General features: G+C 41.8%; 1 long non-coding RNA gene across 2 annotated transcripts in view; it reads left to right on the forward strand.

The window, feature by feature from the left end:
- The first annotated feature begins 1,246 nt into the window (after window positions 1–1,246).
- The window catches only part of LOC141080564 (uncharacterized), a 34,369-nt gene continuing 12,263 nt past the window's right edge, over window positions 1,247–23,352 (forward strand). For both annotated transcript variants that reach the window (XR_012228968.1, XR_012228967.1), the window contains exon 1: window positions 1,247–1,373. This is a non-coding gene — a long non-coding RNA (uncharacterized lncRNA). The remainder of the gene's footprint in view (window positions 1,374–23,352) is intronic.

Below are 23,352 nucleotides of genomic sequence, written 5' to 3' on the forward strand. Positions count from 1 at the left end.
TAGTTACTACTCTGGACCAAGAATTGAGAAAGCCTTTGCATCTAGAGGCCCCAAGTTGTTTTTCTATCCTTGCCGTGACTGCATTGCCTGTCCTAACATGATGCGAGCCACTACTTTTGAATCCTGTGATGGTAAGACTACCGTCTCTATTACACAACATATTACTTGCAATTCCAATTGGGTAGTCTACTCAGCCTTTTGTCCATCCCCCAAAGTCTATTTAGGCCTTACATCCAGACCATTAAAAACCAGAATAAGGGAGCATCACCGTGATATTGCTAATGTGCTAGATGCTGAGCTTACAGCCTCCCTTATGCCAATACTCAGGCATTTCAAAATTGCGCACGGTTGTGATGCTGGCCTCTTAAAGGCTTTTGGAATAGACAAAATATACAAAGACATTAGGGAGGTCAATTTGAGGAAGACCCTTGCCCAATTGGAGACACACTGGATCTCTAAAATTGGATCAGTTCAGCCAAATGGTCTTAATGAGGTCCTTAGTTTCGCCTCCTTTTTGTAGCTCTGTTTTACCATGTTTTTATATGTTTTTCATTGGCTTTTTAATCCTTGCAGATTATTTTCACTTAGTTGTGTCGGTATGATATCATTCTCTGCCTCGTTTTGGAGTTATGACTGGCACCTTGAGAATATATATTGTTATTCTGCTTTCCGCTGTTCGTCCAGACGGATCTTCATATGGACATTTTTTAATTTTCTGTTTTAATATATTTCAGCATTTGGAAGCCTCATATATGTACAGTATATATATATTTTATGTTAGGAATTGCTCACATTTTCTATATATTTTTTTTTTCTCTATTTTAATGTATTAGCACTTTATCTCACTTAGTTCTTTTATGTATCTTAAATGTAAATACAGTAAGTATTTATTATTATATAGAATATATTGACTTTATTGCCATTTCACTTGTCCAACACTTGGATCACTCACTTTGTCCCTTCATTACATTCCCTGCCCTTATTTAATTTCTCCTTACTTCTCCCATACACCTTTCACTTATTCGTTCACTTTCCCCATCACCTATCCCTAACATATTTTTGGCTCCACTATTGTCTTGCAGCAGAGTGCGCTCCGTTCAGGGACCTGCACAGGTGTTGCCGTGGTGATGCGTCTCTATGCGGCTGTCTCCTCCTCCCTGCCCTGACGTGTCCGGCTGAGAGGAGGCGTGGCTTTGCATGACGCTGGTCTGTGGTGACATCAGGTTGGATGCCCTGCTGGAAGCGCTGCAATGAAGCTGTTGCCAGCATTAGCTCACACGCATATAAATTCAGCCTTATCGCACCACCACCTGCGCCCCTCGAGAAAGCCATACGCGAAACGCACATCGGGGTCTCCAGCCAGCACCTGTGAGGTAATGTGCTTGTGTGAACTTGCCTGCATTCTCAATTCTTGGTTATATACCTTTTCACAGGATTTTTCACTCTCCTATTATGGATAGCAGTTCATATGCACCTTCTCTTGCACAATTTGCACATGCAAATAACTGATATTTATCTTTATTTTATATACACTGTCGTTTGTGTAATTTGCACATGTAATGATTAATGATTATTAACATTTCATATGTACTGTTTTCTGCATAATTTGCACATGTAATGATTAATATATAAGCACTGATGTTTGAAACTCTTTTGTTATTGATTCTTTATGGTCTACCATAATTTATTAATGTTTTTGGCTATTTAATAGGAGGCTGTATTCAGCCCCTTATACAATTCCCTGGCCTAACATATATTAATTTACCCATTCATTCATCTACTTGTGCACTTTATTGGGATGTTTGTTTGTATGCTATATAGGCGTTCTTATGTAATCCATCTTGCACATTGCTGCTATGGTGCGGCTTTTCATTTTGTCAGTGTCTGCACTCTTTTTATGAATAATCTTCTTGTTAAGAATAGTTTTCCAATAAAATATTCATACAATTTTTAGACATAGATTCTTTCTGTGCTTTTTTGATGTTTTTGGATATATGAAGCTGTCTTTCCTAGGCATCCAATTTATTTTGAGGTTGTGTTTCATATGGGAGGTGGCATGTTCGGATGCTGAGGTGAGAGGACACACGGCTACAGAGCTTCCGCCAGGCACTGGATACCAACCGCTGCAGAGCCCTGCACACCGATGGGTCCCAGGAGGGGGAGAAACCCAGCACGTACCAGAGCGCCTCTGACTGGCCCTGTGATCACCATGCATGTTTTTCTCCTGCTGGCGCGGGAAAATGAGTAGCCGCAGGCACCATCTTGCCGAGAGGGGGAGGCAAATAAGTGGCATGAGGAAGCCACAGTGTCCTGAGCTGGTTGTGACGGAGAGCTGCTACCAGGTTCAGCGGACGCTGGGTCTCCAGGGGGTAAGAACATGGGGGCAGACAGAGATGAAAACCAGGGACTGTCGGAGATTGAGAAACTAGTGTAAGGAGAAGGACCGGATTGGGCGCACCTTTTCTGTGATGGATCCAGAACTGTCGGGGCTGTCATCTATGTTGCACAGGGGAAAGCTTAAGGCCCCGGACCAACCTCTGCACTCAGAGTTAGGGGGCGTGGCTAAGCTAAAAAAGGAAACCAGTCAGACTTGGCGGGATTGTGCAGCAGGCAGAAGGATATAGTCAAGGCTCTGACCTTCTTGCAACCACATGAAACAGGCCCAAGCCTTCAGGGCCTAAGACCCTCACTCAGCGACCGCTGACAGAGACCAGCGAAGTGTATGCTGACACCGGAGACCATGAGTGACAAAGTTCTCTGTCAGAACATAGACTCGCGTGTGCTGAAACCGGAAAGTCGGGTTACCTGTTGTGAACTGTATCCTGATACACCTGCTTGCATCTGCCGAATAACATCATACTCTGGCAGTGTAAGAGTGTCAAGTGTAGAATACAGTCTGTATAGAGACTTGTGCTTGGGTGCGAGGAAACACAGAAGACACAGGCTTGTTTAAGTAGTTCTTGCATTAACCCTTACTTGTATGAAGTAACACAATTGTAGGTACAGGACAGGAGACAAGACAGGCAGGAATAAACCTGAAGTCCAGCAAAGTCACAGAAGTTCAAGTCTCTCTCTCTTACTTCCCTTGCAAATGCTGATGGTAAGCTGTGGGATTCCTGAGTCTACACATGTCCAATGATCCAAAGTAGAAGGTGGTTGGATCGTAAGTCCAAGACTTCCAAGAGTAGGTCACAGGTAAACTGCAGACTTGATTCTGAAGCACTGATTGAACAACTGATGTTGCTTAAAAGGGCAAGTGGCAGAGAAGAGGGTGGAAACATAGAAACTGAAAACTTCATACTGGTTAAGGGCAAGGTAGATGCAGCATGACAGAAAGCAAAATGACCAACAGGGAAAACTAGGTTCAATTAAAAAATAACAGCAGAAATTACAAAGAGTCTAAAAACCTTACATTACTCCCCCCTTAGGGACAGCTGCCGGATGACCCCAGACCAGGCTTGTCTGGGTACCTCTGATGAAAGTACTAAGCCAGCTCCAGAAACATGGGCTGAAAGTAAAACCTCCCAAGCGTCATCTGTTTCACACTCAGATCGAGGACCTAGGACATGTGGTCTCTGCAGACGGCGTAAGCTGTCCCGTGAGATTACGGCAGTACGGGATTGCCCCATCCCGAAGACCGTGAAGGATGTTCGAGCCTTTTTGAGGCTAACCGGGTACTATCGGCGGTTTGTGAAAGACTTCACCCGCATCGTGAACCCATTATTAGAGCTGCTGAGAGGAGTGCCATCTGGAGCTAAAACTGGGAAATACAGTGGGGAGAGCGCCAAGAGAAAGCGTTCCAAGCCTTGAAAGTGGCTCTTACAGAAGCCCCAGATCTAGCCCATGCTGACTTCTATCAATCTTTCATTCTCCATAATGATGGGAGTCTGCATGGACTCGGAGCTGTGTTGTCGCAGATTTCAGACGGAAAAAGAGTGGGTGATTGATTATACGAGTCGTTCTCTCCATGACTCCGACTAGGGACCAGACTGCAGAATCCGCAGCACATGCCATCTGTAAGAACTTCATTAAAGTGTACGGTTGTACAAAGAGAATTCACTCAGGCCAGGGTGCCTGTTTTGTGAGTAAAGCTGGAGTCACACATAGCGACTCACCAACGATCCCGACAACGATATTAACGTGTCAGGATTGCTGGTGAGTCGCTATGTGATCGCTGGTGACCTGTCACACAGACACCTTCACCAGCGATCAGCACAGCGACGCCGAGCGCGCGATGTCGCTGTGTTCGTTAGTTACCAGCGCGCTGCTGCAGGGAGCTGGTAACTAACAAACACATCGGGTATCCAAGGGATGTGCATCCCTTAGATACCCAATGTGTACGTTAGTTACCAGCTCCCTGCATCAGCGCACTGGTAACTAACGTACACATCGGGTATCTAAGGCTAGTTTCACACTTGCTTTTTTTTGCAGCGGGTTTTTCCCGCAAAAAAACGCATTGAAAAAACGCATACAAAAGCATACAACTGCTGCGTTTTTTTCAAGCATTTTTATGAGCATGCATGAAAAAAACGCAGCGTTTTTATGCGTTTGTATGCGTTTTTAGTGCGTTTTTACCGCGTTTGCATTTTTTTCCAACATTAGGTGGCCCCTCACACTAACCCAAACCATGACTTTACTAACCCTAACCCTGACCCTAACCCTAACCCTGACCCTAACCCTAAACCTGACCCTAACCCTTAACCAAATCATACTTAACCCTAACCCAAACCCTAAACCCTAACTAACCCTAACCCTAACCCTGACCCTGACCCTAACCCTAACCCTGACCCTAACCCTAACCCTAACCCTAACCCTGACCCTAACCCTTAACAAAACCATACTTAACCCTAACCCTGACCCTAACCCTAACCCTGACCCTAACCCTAACCCTAACCCTAACCCTGACCCTAACCCTTAACCAAACCATACTTAACCCTAATCCTGACCCTAACCCTGACCTTAACCCTTAACCAAACCATACTTAACCCTAACCCTGACCCAAACCCCAACCCTAACCCTGACCCTGACCCTAACCCTAACCCTAAACCCCCTTAACTAACCCTAACTTTAACCCAAACCCCTAAATTCCATGGTTAAAAAAAAAACGCATATGCAAAAAAACGCATACATGAGCATGCCAGTGCGCACATATGCGCATCCATAGGCTATAATGGCCATTTTTAGTGCAAAACGTGCGCATATGTGCGCATGCGCTTTTTTGCAGGGCCAAAAAATGCAACATGCTGCGTCTGGAAAATACAAACGCACACCCCAAAAAAACGCAGCGCATGAAAATCGCATACATGCGCTTACAAGCGCGCAGGTATGCGCACCCATGTTAAATATAGGGGAAAAAACGCATGCGCACATATGTGTTTTTTTCCAGCGCTAAAAAACGCAAATGTGAAACCAGCCTAAGGGATGCACGTCCCTTGGATACCCGATGTGTACGTTAGTTACCAGCAGATCGCTGGTCTCCCGCCTGTCACTGATGGGGGTGTCCACCTGGGTACGGGAACATTGCCATCGACTACAGACACTACATTGTCTGGTGCAGAGCAGGTTTCAAAAGTTGGAATATCAGGAGATGGCTCCTCTATGGGGGACAGCTCTGCAGGCCGGAGATCGGGTGTTAGTACATGAAAAACGCTCTCGAGACAAACTAGATTACCGATGGTAGAAAACACAGTACCTTGTAAAGCGAGGAGTCAATTGTGAAGGGTCCTTCTATGAAGTCCAGCCTGAAGGAGAAGAAAATGCTCCTACTCGTGTTGTGCACTGGAACATGCTATGTCCCTGCGTGTCAAGAGACTCTGCACGAGAGAAATAAGAGAAACCCAGTGTTCCTGAGAACCATCTTCAGTCATTAGTGATTGTGAAGAAGAATTATATGTCTGTTAAATATTACTCCCAAAGATATGGGGAAAAAAATCAGCCAAGATGTTATTACACATTCTCACACCAGCTAGGTGCCTAATTGCTCTCAATTGCAAGCAAATATCTCCACCTTCATATCAACACCTACTATACAGAATTAATGACATCAGGAGAATGGAATATATGACAGCTCATTTGAATGTGAGAGTGGATCGTTTTGATTCTGTTTGGGCTCTGTCAGGATCCTGTCAGTGTCGGCAACTGCCACGGCTGAGCAGGGTGACTTACCCACACTGCGGGAGAGCACGGGGCCCCATACGGTAGTGAAGGTTTAAGCAGACAGGACCTGAGGCACGGAAAATAGTAAGGAGTACCAGGACCTACGAACATGTGACTGCAGGGGGCGGGGTTTAGCGTCCTACTACTGCAGATGATGTAATGTGCCTACTGCAGGAATACTGTAGTGGAGGAGAGGAAAACGCAGGTCAGACAAGCAGAGGTCATACACGAGAGGGCGGTGCGGTACCAAAGGGACGAGCAGAGAATAGTCAAGTCACAAGCAGAGAGTCATACACGAGAGGGCGGTGCGGTACAAGAGGGACAGGCAGAACTCGTAACAGGGACAGAACCGGATCAAAACCAAACAAGCAACAAGTTATCAGGCACAAGGCACACGTACACAAGAGGTCAACTAACTCAGCCGAGGGCAGGAGTATAACTGACACCGGTCCTAGGACCAGTGAGCATTAAATAGCCACCCTCTGCCAGAGAGAGGCAGAAATAATTAACCCCCTGTCTGACCAGGACGGGCCAAAGCGAAACCCCATCCTAGATCATGACAGACTCCATGGGATTACTTCTGGGCTCAGAGTAATGAGTAGGTCAACTTCTAAATGCTTGGTTCATTCACTTCTTGGATTACTTATTCCCTTCTTTTCTCCCCTTCCTTGATGTGTATGTCTTGTCTTTTTGTTTGTCATACGAGGTTGTATTAATGACTACCGTTTGGGGAATGTTAGGATTTACAATACCTAACTTTGTTTGATACAGTCATATGTAAAAGTTTGGGCACCCCTATTAATGTTAACCTTTTTTCTTTATAACAATTTTGGTTTTTGCAACAGGTATTTCAGTTTCATATATCTAATAACTGATGGACTCAGTTATATTTCTGGATTCAAATGAGGTTTATTGTACTAACAGAAAATGTGCAATCTGCATTTAAACAAAATTTGACCGGTGCAAAAGTATGGGCACCCTTATCATTTTCTTGATTTGAACACTCCTAACTACTTTTTACTGACTTCCTGAAGCACTAAATTGGTTTTATAACCTCATTGAGCTTTGAACTTCATAGCCAGGTGTATCAAATCATGAGAAAAGGTATTTAAAGTGGCCACTTGCAAGTAGTTCTCCTATTTGATTCTCCTATGAAGAGTGGCATCATGGGCTCCTCAAAACAACTCTCAAATGATCTGAAAACAAAGATTATTCAACATAGCTTTTCAGAGGAAGGATACAAAAAGTTGTCTCAGAGATTTAACCAGTCAGTTTCCACTGTGAGGAACATAGTAAGGAAATGGAAGAACACAGGTACAGTTCTTGTTAAGCCCAGAAGTGGCAGGCCAAGAAAAATATCAGAAAGGCAGAGAAGAAGAATGGTGAGAACAGTCAAGGACAATCCACAGACCACCTCCAAAGACCTGCAGCATCATCTTGCTGCAGATGGTGTCACTGTGCATCGGTCAACAATACAGCGCACTTTGCACAAGGAGAAGCTGTATGGGAGAGTGATGCGAAAGAAGCCGTTTCTGCAAGCACTCCACAAACAGAATCGCCTGAGGTATGCAAAAGCACATTTGGACAAGCCAGTTACATTTTGGAAGAAGGTCCTGTGAACTGATGAAACAAAGATTGAGTTGTTTGGTCATACAAAAAGGCGTTATGCATGCGCTGTATTGTTGACCGATGCACAGTGACACCATCTGCAGCAAGATGATGCTGCAGGTCTTTGGAGGTGGTCTGTGGATTGTCCTTGACTGTTCTCACCATTCTTCTTCTCTGCCTTTCTGATATTTTTCTTGGCCTGCCACTTCTGGGCTTAACAAGAACTGTACCTGTGTTCTTCCATTTCCTTACTATGTTCCTCACAGTGGAAACTGACTGGTTAAATCTCTGAGACAACTTTTTGTATCCTTCCCCTGAAAAGCTATGTTGAATAATCTTTGTTTTCAGATCATTTGAGAGTTGTTTTGAGGAGCCCATGATGCCACTCTTCATAGGAGAATCAAATAGGAGAACTACTTGCAAGTGGCCACTTTAAATACCTTTTCTCATGATTTGATACACCTGGCTATGAAGTTCAAAGCTCAATGAGGTTACAAAACCAATTTAGTGCTTCAGCAAGTCAGTAAAAAGTAGTTAGGAGTGTTCAAATCAAGAAAATGATAAGGGTGCCCATACTTTTGCACCGGTCAAATTTTGTTTAAATGCAGATTGCACATTTTCTGTTAGTACAATAAACCTCATTTGAATCCAGAAATATAACTGAGTCCATCAGTTATTAGATATATGAAACTGAAATACCTGTTGCAAAAACCAAAATTGTTATAAAGAAAAAAGGTTAACATTAATAGGGGTGCCCAAACTTTTACATATGACTGTATATAGAATTTCCATGGGCTCAGCTTATGGATTGCATCTGAACATTCTATTATTTTAAGGGAGATCCTCCTTATATTGCCCTCCGCATTGACCCGTCATTGTATTTTCTTTTATTTTCTGTGCCCCTGGATGTAAATGTTTGTCTGGATTAATTTCACTTGCTAAAAATTGTAAACTCTTAATAAAAAGTTACAATTTAAAAAAAAAAGGATCCTATGATCTCTGTGACTAAAAGTAAACTGCCAGATTATACAGTATATTTAAAGAATCTGCATTGATTACAGAAGTCATACTAGATAGAAAATTTTGCAATTAGTTCATATACACTTTATAAAATACTGCATTATAATAGGATTTAGAATTAGAAAACATTCATATGGGGAAAATATTGAATTTATCAAAGACAAGATAATATTTGCTTATTGTGCTCATTACAAAGAGCATCTCAATATTTCAATACATTAGAATATCACTAACTGGACATTATATTCACTTGATGTCTCATTACTATTGATCTAATTATTCTTATTATTTATTGTTATAGCGCCATTTATTCCATGGCGCTTTACATGTAGGGAGGGGTATACATAAAAACAAGTACAATAATGTTGAACAATACAAGTCATAACTGGTACAGGAGGAGAGAGGACCCTGCCCGCGAAGGCTCACAATCTACAAGGGATGTGTGAAAATACAGTAGGCGAGGGTAGAGCTGGTCATGCAGCGGTTTGGTCGATCGGTGGTTACTGCAGGTTATGTTATAGGCTTGTCGGAAGAGGTGGGTCTTCAGGCTCTTTTTGAAGGTTTCGATGGTAGGTGAGAATCTGATGTGTAGTGGTAGAGAGTTCCAGAGTAGGGGTGATGCGCGAGATAAATCTTGTATGCGATTGTGGGAAGAGGAGATAAGAGGGGAGTAGAGAAGGAGATCTTGTGAGGATCGGAGGTTGCGTGCAGGAAAGTACCGGGAGACAAGGTCACAGATGTATGGAGGAGACAGGTTGTGGATGGCTTTGTATGTCATGGTTAGGGTTTTGTACTGGAGTCTCTGGGCAATCTAATGCTGGGCAATCTAATGCTACCATGGCTGAATACACAGGACTGGTGAAGACTAAGAGAAAGTGGTGGCAGGAGTAGGGTAATATTTTATTTTTTTGTCTCGTTTTTTAAATGTTTCAAAGGTTTATAGAAAATGTCAAGCCACTTAAGACTTGATCACAAGTAGCATTTTTGCAACATTTTTTTCTGCCAGTTTTTGCTATGGAAAAAAGCAGCATTTTATAGTACCAGTAAAGTGAATGAGAGTTCTAAAATTTCTTGCATATGCTTATTTTTGCCTTGCAGTTTTGACCCCTCAAAGTCACTTCACATGTAATGTGGTACCTAAAAAAATGGTTTTGTAAATTTTGTTGGAAAAATTAGAAATTGCTGGTCAACTTTTAACCCTTATAACATCCTAAAAAAATTATGTTTCCAAAATTGTGCTGACATAAAGTATACATGCAAGAAATGTAACTCTGTGATTTAAGGACACAAAAATTAAAAGTTTGAAAATTGCTAAATTTTCAAAAATTTGGCCAAACTTCCCTTTTTTTTCATAAATAAATGCAAATCATATCAAATAAATTTTACCACTATTAAGTACAATATGTCACGAAAAAACATTCTCAGTATCAGTGAAATCCATTGAAGCATTCCAGAGTTAATGCCACATAAAGTGACAGTGGTCAGAATTGTAAAAAAATGGTTTTGTCATTAAGGTTAAAATTGGCTAATCACTAAGGGGTTAATACTTTAAATAAATGCTTACGAAACGTTTTTTGTTCTCATTTTATCTGTGATTTGCTTATTAAACATCTGTTGCATTCCATGAATTCACTCTACAACAAATCAATGTAATAATACTTTGTAAACCCTATAATTGGATTTTCATTGATATTTCTACTGCAAAATTGAAATGTAGATAGATGTTGCTATGTTGATATTTTGTGCACAGAATTTTGCCAAATATATTGGTATATATAATATTTTCTATAGAAAATGGACTTTAGTTTACTACCATTTTTATGCAGTGAATAGAAACTATCTTGTTTATGTAAGGGGGTGAAAAGGAAGAAGAGCCCAAAATGGGTTACCTCTCCTGCTTCATGTCTGCAACCACCTAGCCAGACAGCAGGGTTGCCAGGGGGAAAGACTTTCTGGCCCGGACAGACTGAAACATGTGACCGTGGGGGGCAGTGAACAAAGGGAAGGTGAACAGGAAGCTGTGCAGAGTGAGGGTGCGAAAGCGGAGCATGCGAGACAGAGGGCAGAGCACGCGGGACAGAGAGCAGGCTGCAGCACCTCGCTCCCAGAGAGAGAACCCCTGTCAAAGGACTGAGACTGAAGGACAAGGCGTTGAGAGCGCCGTATATGAGTACATGGACTCGGTAGCCTCCGTGACTAGAGGAGACTTCCCGCTTGACAGTGCAGAGACAGTGACAAGAGAGCACAGTCCCGGGGCCGCAGTTACAAGCCAGAGCCCCTGAGTGTGGTAAAGAGACATCATAGTGTGTGCAGCATCGTTCCTGCGGAGAGACAGATGGGGTATCATACAGAGACTCAGATCAAGGAAGACTCAGGTTCACATAGTCTCCCTGCTCCTTGCTTTAACCCCTGGAGGTCCCAACTTTATTTAGAGTAGAGGCTTTAGAGACTGCAAGCACCACTGTTGTCGGTGCCAACGTGGGAGAAGTAGACTCTTCAATCAAGCTTTGCCCGGACTTATAAGTTTTAATTATCTGAGTTTAACCGTTTCCACGCTGCATAACTGTTTTATAGCTTTCTTCAGCTCCATTGTGCTGCTTTACTGTTTTAAACTGTCACATTTAACCCCCTACTGCTCCTCCCTGAGTGGAGAGAAAAATCCCTGTAAATAAACCTTTAACTCTTGGTCTGTCTCGGATCCGTGGCGACATCCTCATTACCTGCAGTTTATTATATTTACATCAGGAGTCTGAAAATCTGTACCCACTCAATATCCTCAGTCTACTACTGACAGATTTTAATTACATTAAATCATCATAGAAAAATAACACATCACAGTGGACTACCTTGACTATCAGAGGCACAGGGAAATGTTAAATCTTTAACATAGTAAAGTATAGTACTATTACTTCTATTCCAAGGACACCGATCTCTCTAGGTTCTCCTCCTACATCTCTAACTGGTCCTTCAGTCTATCATTTGCTGGCTCTTTTTTCTCTACTCTTCCCCTTGTTGTTGGGTTTCCTCAAGGTTCAAAACTATCCTCCCTCTACTTTACTCTATATTCAAGCCTTTTTGGACAAACGATAAGCAGATAGTCCCCTGTATCATCTCTATGCTGATGTCACTCAATTATACAGTCATGGCTGAAAGTGTTGGCACTAGTGTTGAGCATTCCGATACCGCAAGTATCGGGTATCGGCCGATACTTGCTGTATCGGAATTCCGATACCGACTTCCGATATTTTTTCAATATCGGAAGTCGGCATCGGAATCGGAAGTTCAAAGTTGATTGACAGCCTGACGTCATCATGATGCGCGGTGTGTGCGCATCATGATGCGCCGTCATTTCGGGCCTTCCGGGGGTCTCTGCCGGCCTGCCGGGGGGCTGTGCCGGCCTGCCGGGGGGCTTTGTGGACTGCCCGGGGTCTGTACCGGCCTGCCGGGGGGCTGTGCCGGCCTGCCGGTGGTCTGTGCACCCTGTGGGGGTCTGTACCGGCCTGCCGGGGGGCTGTGCCGGCCTGCCGGTGGTCTGTGCCGGCCTGCCGGGGGGCTGTGCCGGCCTGCCGGGGGGCTGTGCTGATGTCCGGGGGTCTGTGCAAGCATCGTCCGATGGGACTACAAGTCCCATCTGGCGATGCCTGCTACCATGACAGTGATTGACACATTAGCCAATGATGGGACAGTAGTAGTCCCATCATCCGGCTAATGTGTTAAATGTTAAAAAAAAAAAAAAAATACTACATACATACTACATGCATGCTACATACATACTACATGCTACATACATACTACATACATACTACATACATACCACATATATACTACATACATACTACATACATACTACATACATAACACATATATACTACATACATACTACATACATACTACATACATACTACATATATACTACATATATGCTACATACATACTACATATATACTACATGCATGCTACATACATACTGCATGCTACATACATACTACATACTACATGCTACATACATACTACATATATGCTACATACATACTACATATATACTACATGCATGCTACATACATACTGCATGCTACATACATACTACATGCTACATACATACTACATATATACTACATACATACCACATATATACTACATACATACTACATGCATGCTACATGCTACATACATACCACATACATACTACATACATACTACATACATACTACATACTACATATATACTACATGCATGCTACATACATACTACATGCTACATACATACTACATATATACTACATGCATGCTACATACATACTGCATGCTACATACATACTACATACATACTACATGCTACATACATACCACATATATACTACATACATACTACATACAATACATTCATACAATACATACATAGACATACAGTACATATAACATAGAGTAACATACTTACCAATACTTGTCACATTGTTCCCCGAAGCCATTGTCTTTTACGGAATAAATATTAACATAACAAACCACAAAAATACTCACCCACGATCCGAAGCAGTCCACGAGTGTGTCCCACGACGATCTTGGGTAGAGAACTGCAGCATCAGCTGTTGCTGCCATTCTCTACGGGCTGCAGGAATCCAATGACGGAAGGTAGGTATCCTTCCGCACTGTATTCCTCCGCCACTTAAAAAAAAAAAGTCCCTAGTCTCACTTTATGCCATTGCTGCGTGGGAATTTCCCACACAGCAATGGCATAAAGTGAGACTAGGGACTTTTTTTTTTTTAAGTGGCGGAGGAATACAGTGCGGAAGGATACCTACCTTCCGTCATTGGATTCCTGCAGCCCGTAGAGAACGGCAGCAACAGCTGATGCTGCAGTTCTCTACCCAAGATCGTCGTGGGACACACTCGTGGACTGCTTCGGATCGTGGGTGAGTATTTTTGTGGTTTGTTATGTTAATATTTATTCCGTAAAAGACAATGGCTTCGGGGAACAATGTGACAAGTATTGGTAAGTATGTTACTCTATGTTATATGTACTGTATGTCTAGGTATGTATTGTATGAATGTATTGTATGTAGTATGTATGTAGTATATATGTGGTATGTATGTAGCATGTAGTATGTATGTAGTATGTATGTAGCATGCATGTAGCATGCAGTATGTATGTAGCATGCATGTAGTATATATGTAGTATGTATGTAGCATGTAGTATGTATGTAGCATGCATGTAGTATATATGTAGTATGTATGTAGTATATATGTGGTATGTATGTAGCATGTAGTATGTATGTAGCATGCAGTATGTATGTAGCATGCATGTAGTATATATGTAGTATGTATGTAGCATATATGTAGTATGTATGTAGCATGTAGTATGTATGTAGCATGCAGTATGTATGTAGCATGCATGTAGTATATATGTAGTATGTATGTAGCATATATGTAGTATGTATGTAGTATGTATGTAGCATGCATGTAGTATGTATGTAGTATGTATGTAGCATATATGTAGTATGTATGTAGCATGTAGTATATATGTAGTATGCATGTTGCATGCATGTAGTATATATGTAGTATGCATGTTGCATGCATGTAGTATATATGTAGTATGCATGTTGCATGCATGTAGTATATATGTAGTATGTATGTTGCATGTAGTATATATGTAGTATGTATGTTGCATGTAGTATATATGTAGTATGCATGTTGCATGCATGTAGTATATATGTAGTATGTATGTTGCATGTAGTATATATGTAGTATGTATGTTGCATGTAGTATATATGTAGTATGAATGTAGCATGTATGTAGTATGTAGTATGAATGTAGCATGCATGTTGTATGTATGTAGCATGTAATTTTTTTTTTCTTTTACATTCAACACATTAGCCGGATGATGGGACTACTACTGTCCCATCATTGGCTAATGTGTCAATCACTGTCATGGTAGCAGGCATCGCCCAATGGGACTTGTAGTCCCATCGGACGATGCCTGCACAGACCCCAGAAGCCTGCACAGCCCCCCGGCAGGCCGGCACAGACCCCCGGAGCCTGCACAGCCCCCCGGCAGGCCGGCACAGCCCCCCGGCAGGCCGGCACAGCCCACCGGAGCCTGCACAGCCCCCCTGGCAGGCCGGCACAGCCCCCCGGCAGGCCGGCACAGACCACCGGAGCCTGCACAGACCCCCTGGCAGGCCGGCACAGCCCCCCGAAAGGCCCGTACAGACCCCAGAGAGGCTGTACAAGGGAAAAACAGGATTTTTCTTATTCCGATACCGGAAGTCCCATAGACTTGAATGGGACTTCCGGTATCGGAATCGGCGATACCGATACTTTTTTTTAAGATCGGCCGATCCATTCCGATCCGATACTTTGAAGTATCGGACGGTATCACTCAACTCTAGTTGGCACCCTTGAAATTGTTCCAGAAAATGAAGTATTTCTCCCAGAAAACGACAATTACACATGTTTTCTTATACACATGTTTATTTGTTGTGTGTGTATTGGAACACCACAAAAAACTGTGGAAAAAGGAAAATTGGACATCGTTTCACACAAAAACTTAAAAAATGGGCAATATAAAAATGATTGTTGGCTCTCTGAACTTAATATTTGGTTGCACACCATTACCATCAACAAGCTTCTTATACCTCTCAACTGGAATTTTGGACCACTCTTCTTTTGTAGGACGCAAACCCAGCTTTCTGACACTGGGCAATACATTGTGACCCAAGATCCTTGGTAATCTTCAGATTTCATGATGTCTTGCACACAGTCAAGACACCAAGTGACAGAGGTAACAGAACAACCCCAAAATTTCTTTAACCCTCCACCCACCATATTTGACTGTAGGTACTGTGTTCTTTTCTTTGTAGTCCTCATTCCATTTTGGGTAAACAGTAGAACGATGTGCGTTACCAAAAAACTCTATCTTGGTCTTATCTGTCTACAAGACGAATGATTCTGTATATACTATATATATATATATATATATACACATATTTATATTCATTCATATATTGATAATGTGGTTTTTATATCTGTATATTATGTGCTGATCATTGTATATCTGATCATTGTATATCTGGACTATTTTGGTCTTTTATATGAATGACCATATAATCTAGATAATTTCTGATGTCTGTTTCCATCTTGTCCATTTAACAGTCCTAGAAAATCGGACAACTCAGAGATTTGCATAACAAATAGTAACTTGGCACTCAACTTGAATGATCCTTTTTGAAAGAAAATTTTATTATGTGCAGTCTCAGAAACGTTTCGGCCCACAACAGGCCTTCATCAGTCTGCCGACTGATGTCACACCTGCACCAACCTTGATAGCAGGAATCAATATATACGAAATTTTGGACTTGCATTTAGTCACCACACTGTGACATCAGTCGGCAGACCGATGAAGGCCTGTTGTGGGCCGAAACGTTTCTGAGACTGCACATAATAAAATTTTCTTTCAAAAAGGATCATTCAAGTTGAGTGCCAAGTTACTATTTGTTATTCATTTGGGTCTGGGTAACCTACTTGTGCACCCTGCGGTAGTGCCACGCTATACTTATCACAAACTCAGAGATTTGCAGTCTGTTTTTACCACAGACTCATTGACTTGCATGGCTGAGTACAATCTAAATATAGAATGCAACTCAAGCATGCTGCAATTTTTTCGTAGAACAGACTCTGTCTGAAGAATAAATCTTGTCCAAAGCCCCAAAGAATACCTTGCTCCAAGTGCAATCTAATGGTCATCTGATCTCTCTTTCATTCCTTATGTATATATTCTATTATTGTCTCCATGATTGTTTAACCCCTTTCTGTCATGTGATGCACTATCCCGTCCATGTGCCCTGGGACTTAATTCCCAGGGACTGGATAGTACGCCACAGCGATTAGCGGTGCCCACATGGTGAGCGCCGCTGATTGCGGCCGGGTGTCAGCTGATTATCACAGCTGACACCCGGCACAATGTGTCAGGTGCGGTCACGGACCGCCCCCGACACGTTAACCCATTGCACTCCACGATCAAACACGATCGCGGTGTACCGGGGGTTAAAGGGAAGCCTCGGCAGGGAGGGGGCTCCCTCCGTGCTTCCCTGAGCCCCCCACAGCAGCGCAATGTGCAGCGCTGCTGCGGGGGGCTCTATCCCTGCAGATCCCCGAATCCAAGATGGTGATGGAGACCTTCAGGGGCCTGCAGGGAGCTGGCTTCCTCAGTGCCTGCAAAGCGCAGGCACGAGGAAGCCAAGTGCAGTGCCTGTGACAGATCGCTGATCTGTCACAGTGATCTGTGATGTGACAGATCAGCGATCTGTCACATGACAGTTATGTCCCCCCTGGGACAATGTAATAAAGAAAAAAAAAAAGTGTAAAAAATTTTTAAAAAAAATAGATTAAATAAATTAAAAAAAAAAATATTCCCTAATAAATTCATTTTTTGGAAATAAAAAAAAAACCAAAACAATAAAAGTACACATATTTGGTATTGCCACGTCCATAACGACCCGCCCTATAAAACTGTCCCATTAGTTAACCCCTTTATCGAACCCCTTAAAAAATAAAAATAAAAAACAAAGCAAAAAATGATTTATTATCACACTGCCGAACAAAAAGTGCTATAACGCGCGATCAAAAAGACGCATATAAATATCCATGGTACCGCTGAAAATGTCATCTTGTCCCGCAAAAAATGAGCCATGATACAGCATCATCAGCAAAAAAATAAAAAGTTATAGCTCGCAGAATAAAGCGATGCAAAAATAATTATTGTTTATATAAAATTGTTTTCATTGCATAAAAGCGCCAAAACATAAAAAAAATCTAAATGAGGTATCGCTGTAACCGTACCGACCCGAAGAATAAAACCGTCTTATCAATTTCACCGGACGCGGAACGGTGTAAACGCACCCCCCAAAAGAAATTCATGAAACGCTGGTTTTTGTTCATTCTGCGTCCCAAAAATCGGAATAAAAATCGATCAAAAGATGTCACATGCCCGAAAATGATATCAATAAAAACGTCAACTCGTCCCGCAAAAAATAAGACCTCACATGACTCGGTGGGTCAAAATATGGAAAAATTATAGCTCTCAATATGTGGTGATGCAAAAACTATTTTTACAATAAAAAGCGTCTTTTAGCGTGCGACAGCTGACAAAAATAAAAACCGCCATAAATAGTAAATCAAACCTCCCGTTATCACCCCCTTAGTTAGGGAAAAATAATAAAATTAAAAAAAGTATTTATTTCCATTTTCCCATTAGTGCTAGGGTTAGGGCTAGGGTTAGGGTTGTGTTGGGGTTAGGGTTGGAGTTATAATTGGGGGGTTTCCACTGTTTGGGCACATCAGGTGCTCTCCAAATCCAACATGGCATCTGATCTCAATTCCAGCCAATTCTGCGTTGAAAAAGTCAAATGGTGCTCCTTCCCTTCCAAGCTCTGCAATGCGCCCAAACAGTGTTTTACCCCCACATATAGGGTATCAGCCTACTCAGGACAAATTGCAAAACAACTTTTGGGGTCCAATTTCTCCAGTTACCCTTAGGAAAATAAAAAATTGGGGGCAAAAATATCATTTTTGTGGAAAAAAAATTATTTTTTACTTTCACGCCCGGGCGTTATAAACTTCTGTGAAGCACTTGGGGGTTCAAAGTGCTCACCTCACATCTAGATAAGTTCTGTGGGGGGTGTCTAGTTTCCAAAATGGGGTCACTTGTGGGGGGTTTCCACTGTTTAGGTACATTAGGGGCTCTCCAAAGGCAACATGACACCCGCAGAGCATTCCATCAAAGTCTGCATTCCAAAACGTCACTACTTCCCTTCCGAGCCCCTACGTGTGCCAATACAGTAGTTTTCTCCCACATATGGTGTATCAGCGTACTCAGGACAAATTGGACAACAACTTTTGGGGTCCAATTTCTTCTGTTACCCTTGAGAAAATAAAAAAAATGGGGACTAAAAGATCATGTTTGTTGAAAAAATATGCTTTTTTTATTTTCACCCCCGGGCGTTATAAACTTCTGTGAAGCACTGGGGGGTTCAAAGTGCTCACCACACATCTAGATAAGTTCCTTAGGGGGTCTAGTTTCCAAAATGGGGTCAATTGTGGGGGGTTTCCACTGTTTAGGTACATCATGGGCTCTCCAAACGTGACATGGCGTCCGATCTGAATTCCAGCCAATTTTGCATTGAAAAAGTCAAACAGCGCTCCTTCCCTTCTGAGCACTGCCATGCGCCGAAACAGTGGTTCCCCCCACATATCAGGTATCAGCGTACTCAGGACAAACTGCACAATAACTTTTTCAGTCCAATTTCTCCTGTTACCCTTGGCAAAATGAAAAAAATTTAACCTGAAGTATTTTTTTTGTGAAAAAAAGTTAAATGTTCATATTTTTTTTTAAATATTCAAAAAATTCCTGTGACGCACCTAAAGGGTTAATAAACTTCTTGAATGTGGTTTTGAGCACCTTAAGGGGTGCAGTTTTTAGAATGGTGTCACTTTTGGGTATTTTCTATCATATAGACCCCTCAAAGTGGCATCAAATGTGATGTGGTCCGTAAAAATAAAATGGTGTTGCAAAAATGAGAAATCGCTGGTCAACTTTTAACCCTTATAACTTCCTAACTAAAAAATTTTAGTTCCAAAATTGTGCTGATGTAAAGTAAACATGTGGGAAATGTTACTTAAGTTTTTTGTGTGCCGCATTTCTGTGATTTAAGGGCATAAAAATTCAAAGTTGGAAAATTGCGATATTTTAAAAATTTTCGCCAAATTTCCATTTTTTTCACAAATAAACACAAGTTATTTGAATGAAATTTTACCACTAACAGGAAGTACAATATGCCACGAGAAAACAATGTCAGAATCACCAGGATCCATGGAAGCGTTTCAGAGTTATTACCTCATAAAGGGACAGTGGTCAGAATTGTAAAAATTGGCCATGTCATGAACGTGCAAACCACCCTTGGGGGTTAAGGGGTTAATTAATATGTAAAATTATTGTCTATTTTATAGTAGTTTGTTTGTGTGAACCTATTTCTTCTTTTGGGAATATTTACTGCTTTTTGTCCTATTTGAATTGTTTTGTTTATTTCCCTAAACATTCAATGTCTGAAACATCTCATTAGACTGCCATTGTCCCAGATACCCACACATTACTAATCAGCTGTAGAGAGAATTATATGGCATTAAAATTGTAAAATTGTAGCTCAGGTTTCAGTTCGGGAGACATTTTAAAAAGAACCAGCTAAACAATTGATGGTGCTTTGAATTCTCCAGAAATGCAATCAAAACTACATTATTCTTAAAAATAGCCCAGCTGTGTTTCGTCCTCTCAAAGTATGTGCCTGCAAGAATATTGTCAATGCAAACAACAGATCAAAGTTAACAACCCTGGTTCCACGGCAGAATTGTTCCAGTTATTGAAGTGCTTCCAATCTTAATTGAATTCCCTGAAAAGGAGCATCCATGTTGTACCGATTCACTTTGTCAGAGAGAGCAGACAAATGTTCTATATAATGCAAAATAGTGAAGAACATTCTCAGTAAGTCTGCTATCCTCAGTAAGTCTGCTAAATTTACTGATTTGGTTCGAAAAGTATCTTACAAAAGCTGCAGAAAACACATTTTAGAAAATATGTTTAAGTGTAATTTTTGGTATGGTTTAATTTGCTTTCTATTAACCCCTTTACAACCTTAGACGTATCCATACGTCCAGGTTGACTGGTTCTTAATGACCTTGGACTTATGGATACGTTGTATCTTTAATGCGACACCACGATCGCATTAAATTGCCATCTTACCACAGGCCACAGTTGTCGTCCCGGGGGTGGCGACGCCCTCCTGCAACTACAATTGCTGTGATTGGCTGTTCAATTCTGAACAACAAATTGCAGTGTTTCTCAGTGTTTCAGGTAATCAGAAACTCTGATGTCCAGCCTACGATCAGTACTGTAAGAGCACCAATCACAGGCTGGTGCCTAGCAATGCCAGACTCACCATCACCTGCACTGATTGGTGTGATCACCCCTGTATTTCTCATTCTAGCTGCGGATTTGTACATGTCACTCCATCACTCTGCATGCCATGCTGGTTTTTATGATGCCACAGAAACTTGAACCATCAACCTTGATGCTGTCTGTGCTCCTGCTCCTGCTGAAACAAAGAAGAAATAATTCCTGATACTTCCCTGATCTTTCCTAATCCATCAGAATCCTCCTCTCCCACTTGCTACCATTTTCCCTCCTTCCACCCTTCTGTCACCGAGCGCTGATCTGTACTTGATTACATGATTTTTGACTGTTTTATTTTCCCGTGCATCCTGCAGCCACTGAGCGCAGATCAGTGATGCAAATCACTGATCAACATCCATGCTTGCTGTTTTCCAGGAATTTTTTTTGCCCCTGTCCTCCTTTGCCCCACCTCGGTGCATGCGTCCTGCAGCCACCAAACGTTGATCAGTGAGGCAAATTACTGATCCGCACTTGTGCTCACTGTTTTCCACGACTTTTTTTTTCACTAACTATTTTCACACCACTGATTAGTACCTTTGCTCATTTTTGGCAAAATTTCTTTCCTGTCTATTTTTTCATCCCCTACACTCACCACATCCGTACGTGCATCCTACAGCTGTCAAGCACTGGTCGATGACAACATCACCAACAGGCCTACATTTTCTTCTTTTTTTAAAAAAAAAGATTTGAGTAAAAAAATCATTTAGATTAGTTGCTAGGACTATTTTAGGGACAGTAAAAATATATTGTAGTAATGGTCATCTACTACAGTATTTACTGAATTGAGTTAGAGTTAGTGTCAGATAATAAAGAGTAAAAATATATCTTAGTAATCGTTTTCTCCTATGGTATTTTTTACTGAAATGAGTTAGTGTCAACGTGGAAAAAAAGAATCATCCGTGCGTCCTACAGCCGTCGAGCACTAATCACTGACGCACATCAGTGAGCAACCGGTTGTTGGTTTGTTTTTTATGTGAAAAGAGAATTAAAAAAAATTAGATTAGGGATAGCAAAATATACTGTAGCAATCATCATCTATCATCATCTACTACAGCATTTTTTACTGAATTTTTACTGAATTTTTTACTGAATTGAGTTAGTGTCAGCGTGAAAAATAAATCATCTGTGCGTCGAGTGCTGATCACTGACGCACATCAGAGATCAACTTGCTTTTCTTTGATAATTTTTCTTTTCTAAATAAAAATGTTTACACCACGCACTCACACACACACACACTTGTATAAAATTTGGTACTCACACAAGCACCACATGCATAAAAAAAGTCCCGCTTGTCCCAAACCCGGTATTCAGTGGAGGTGGCATGTGCCTTCTTTGCCTCTGACACGGATAGTGAGGGAGAGAATCCCACCTTCCTTTATTTTTCCTGCTCCTCTTCCTCAAGTGATGCAGAACCACCATGCAAATGCTCCAGGACAGAAACTGAACCAGAGCCAACTGATACTGACCCCGTATGGACCTCACCCCCTGAAGATTATGAATAACTGATTACTGCTTTTGTAGTGCAATCAGGAATCAAATTTGACACCATTGGCCTCACAGAAATGGAATTTTTTAAGTCTTTTTCTCTGAGGATTTTGTAAACCTCATGGTGGCCCAAACAAATTTGTATTCCCAGCAATTTTTGGCACAAAGCCGCCCTTCATCATTTTCTAACTGGACTCCTGTAGATGCAGTAGAAATGATGACGTTTTGAGGCCTCATCCTTCACATGGGGATAGTCAAGAAGCCAGAACTTTGGCAATATTGGAGTGTTGACCTTTTGTATAACACTCCACTGTTCTAAATAACCATGACCCCTAAATGTTTTGAGGCCATTCAAAAATTTTTGCATTACAATGATAATGCATCCTCCCCGAAATGACCCCAACTTTAACCGACTTTTCAAAGTTTGGCCTATCATTGATCATTTCAGCAAAAATTTGCTGAGGTGCACTTGCTCCAAAGGGACATCTGCATGGATGAGTTCCTAATCCACTTCAAGGGGAGACTCAAATTCTAGCAATGCTGCCTAATAAGGGCGGGGGGTCAGGTATGAAACTAAGCTATACAAACTGTGTGAGAGTACCTCAGGAAACACCCACAAGTTTAGGGTTTATGAAAGGAAGGACTCTTGGACTGAACACCCTGAATGCCCCTAGGAGTGAGTGGAAAAATTGTGTGGGATTTAGTGCACCTGCTGCTGGATTAAGGTTATCACCTCTACATAGACAACTTTTATACCATTGCACTCTTCAAGTACCACAGCTTGTGGTACTGTCTGCAGAAATCAGAGAGGCTTCCCTAAGACACTAATTGGGCAGCTGCTCAAATGGGTGCGAGCAGAGCCCAATGTAGCGGCAACATGCTGGTGGTCAAGTACAAGGACTTTCCTTGCCCACCTGTTGTGAATTCACTTTCTGGCCTACCTCTGGTTGCTGGTGAAATCAGTGGAGATGGTTATATTGACAGAAGGGTCGCGAGTTCTCTTTCCGGGCTCCCTCTGGTGGTTACAGGAGGTAATGGAGCCGATCTAATTAACAGAGACCTGCCACCTGATAATGAGGAGGATGA

This window comes from Dendrobates tinctorius, unplaced genomic scaffold (genome assembly GCF_039654945.1).
Source record: "Dendrobates tinctorius isolate UK_male_01 unplaced genomic scaffold, ASM3965494v1 ptg000016l, whole genome shotgun sequence".
Taxonomy (NCBI): domain Eukaryota; kingdom Metazoa; phylum Chordata; class Amphibia; order Anura; family Dendrobatidae; genus Dendrobates; species Dendrobates tinctorius.